Here is a 2829-nt window from a genome sequence, read left to right on the forward strand (position 1 = left end):
CGAGGGGAAAGCAGGGCGAAACTCGTCTTTGTCGCCACCATCGTCATCACCGTCTGCTGCGCTGGGGACACCATTGAGAGGAGAACGCTGCTGCTCTTGGCAGAGGGCTGCTGCGCGGGGTTTTCCCTTTTCTTCCTGTGTCCCGCCTACTCCCCTCTTTTCCCTGGGGTATGAGGTGGTCGTGTGCCATCAGCTGTGAGCCCCGCAAACACAGCTCTGCATGAAGACCTCTTTCATTGTCCATAGAACAGCAGCCTCGTGAGCGGATCTTGCAGCTCGTCGAACTCACGCAGTGCCTCAGCGTGGGCAGCAGGATCCTGTGCCAGGTGCTGGAAGAGGTTGAGTGGCTCAGCCGTTTGGAAGGCTGGGGCAAGGTGATCTCCTCGGGCATGGTCTCATTGCCAAAGAAGAAGTGATCAAGGTTTTTCTGCTCCAGGCAGCAGCGCAGGTACCGCATGATATCCTGCAGCCGCGGCAGGAAATCCCTCCTGCGCCAGCCTGACAGGGGTATGGAGGTCAGGAGGTGCATCACAACTGTCTTCAAAGTATAGGTGGAAAAGCCTGTGCCCACCAGGATGCGGGCGCAGATCTGCAGGCGTTTGAGGTGGCAGCTGTCATGCGGGGCCTGCCTGGCGATATGCCTGAAGAACTTCACCTCTGCCACAGCGTAGCTCTCTGGCCCTGCCGTGCTGCTGGTAACAACTGCCTCTGCCTACTCGATGCTCAGGAAGATGTCCGACTTGCCTTGCTGCACCCCAAAAATCATCTCAATCAGGAGGGATCTCTTGAAGGCATTTGTGATTTGGAGCTGGCAGGAGCGGCTGCGGGGCAGCACCGTTAGCCTGCATTTAGATGACAGAGGCAAAACTTCCCAGGTTGTTGTCAGCAGCTCTTGGAACCAGCAGGCAGTTTTCTCTATATCTAGGTAGGACCCGGTGCAGAGGGTGCGTAGGAGGCTGGGACCCTGTTTTTTTCTCAGCTCCTCCTCGTTGTGGTGGAGGAAGCACAGCATGTCCCCCACCAGTCGCTCCCTCATGCAGGTACAAACCAGCTCCACGCGGAGGAATGAGTTCTTTGCTGGTAGCTCCCCTGCAGTGCTCAGCTTCAGGTGGAAGGCGTGCCCAGTGGGGGCCTTCAGGGGTACCATGAAGCGGTAGACAGCATCATGCTTACGAGGAGTCCAGACATTGATGGCTCTGCTCACACTGATGGCTGGCTGCAGGTATGGTATGAAATCATCCCTGGAAAATATCTGACATGCAGAGAGAAGATTGTCCACCAGGTCCTTAACGAGTTTGGAACTGTAGGTCAGGTCCTGCACGTGCTCCTGGAAGCGATTTTTCAAAAATCTTCCCACTTCTAATGAAACAGCGGGGTTTTCTTCTTCCTCCTTCTTATCCTCCGTGCTTCTGGAGCTGCTCTCCTTGCTGCTGTTGGCTGGCTGACAGCTCCCTTTCCTGAGCCACCAGCAGAGCCCAAAGAGCAGGACCAGGACTCCAGCAACGGCCCAGAACTGCCACTGCTGCAAGGCAGCAAAGAGCAGGGCTCCCCAGGCAAAGCCGCTCTGCTCCTGGCTCCTCTGCTCCAGCTCCTGCAGCAGCCGAGTCATCTCCTGGCTCAGCTGCTCCGCACGCTGCTGCATGCACTCGCGCGTGGCCTCATCCAGCTCATCCCTGACCATCTGCGGGTACTGGATGATGCTTTGCACAATGAGTGCTAGGAGATTTGCAGCAGCCATGGCCTGCAGGAGGAGGGAGAGAAGGGGTTCAGTGGGGCTGGGAGGGAGGGAGCTGCTGGTGGTGGGGGGGCAGGGATGAGAGCCGCAGGGATCTGGGGACATGTAGGAGAGGTGGCGAGGCATCGTGGGAGGCAGGAGGGCCTGCTGTCAGCCCCGGCGGCGGCAGCAGCACAGTGCCCTGCCCAAGGCGCTCCCACGAGTGTCTGGGCCCTCGAGGCAGGGTGAGAACCCACCCCCCTGGGGCTCCGCGTTCCTGCCCACGCCCTCCTCCAGCTCAGCCTCCCCCCGCGTGCGCACTCACCGCTGGCCCAGGCCGGACTGGGGCAGCGCTGCCTGCTGGCGCCCCTTATAACCACCCCCATTGTGACTCGTGCCCTGTGCTGTCACAGGCGCCAGAGCGCATCACAGGCACGCCCGCCAGCCAGCCCCAGCCTTTGGCCCTACCCCGGCTCAGCGACTCACAGCTGCCCTGGGCTACTGGTTAACGCTGGACTAGAGTTAATTTTCTTCACAGGAGCTTGTGTCGTGCTTTATTTTGGATTTATTATCATCTGCCTGCCAACAGCAACCTCATAATCATAGAATACCCTGAGTTGGAAGGGAGCCACGAGGATCATTGAGTCCAACCGCTGACTCCATGCTGGGCAACCTTAAGGTTAAATCGTATATCAAAGAGCCTTGTCCAATTGCTTCTTGAATACCAGCAGGCTTCGGGCCGTGGCCGTTTCCTGGGGAGATCTTGTTCCACTGCCTGATACCCTCTCAGTGAAGCACTTTTTCCTAATATCCAAGCTGAAGTGCCCTTGACGCAGCTTTAAGCCATTCCTTTGCATCCTATGACTGGACCCCAGAGAGAAGAGATCAGCCCCTCCCTCTCCGCTCCCCGTCCTGAGGAAGTTGTAGGCAGCAATGAGGTCACCCCTCAGTCTCCTCTCCTCTAAGCTGAACAAACCCAGTGTCCTCAGCTGCGCCTCATAAGGACATGCCCGCTCGTCCTTTCACCATCTTTGTTGCCCTCCTTCAGGCACATTCTAACCCTTTTATAAGCTTCTTACACCATGGTGCCCAAAACTACGCACAGTACTCGAGGT

General features: G+C 57.7%; 1 pseudogene; it reads right to left on the reverse strand.

Annotated features, from left to right (window-relative positions):
• Positions 1–233: 233 nt before the first annotated feature.
• On the reverse strand, positions 234–1741 carry LOC132321855 (inositol 1,4,5-trisphosphate receptor-interacting protein-like 1; annotated as a pseudogene).
• Positions 1742–2829: the final 1088 nt, after the last annotated feature.

The sequence above is a fragment of the Gavia stellata genome, unplaced genomic scaffold (assembly GCF_030936135.1).
Source record: "Gavia stellata isolate bGavSte3 unplaced genomic scaffold, bGavSte3.hap2 HAP2_SCAFFOLD_150, whole genome shotgun sequence".
In the NCBI taxonomy this organism is placed as follows: Eukaryota; Metazoa; Chordata; class Aves; order Gaviiformes; family Gaviidae; genus Gavia; species Gavia stellata.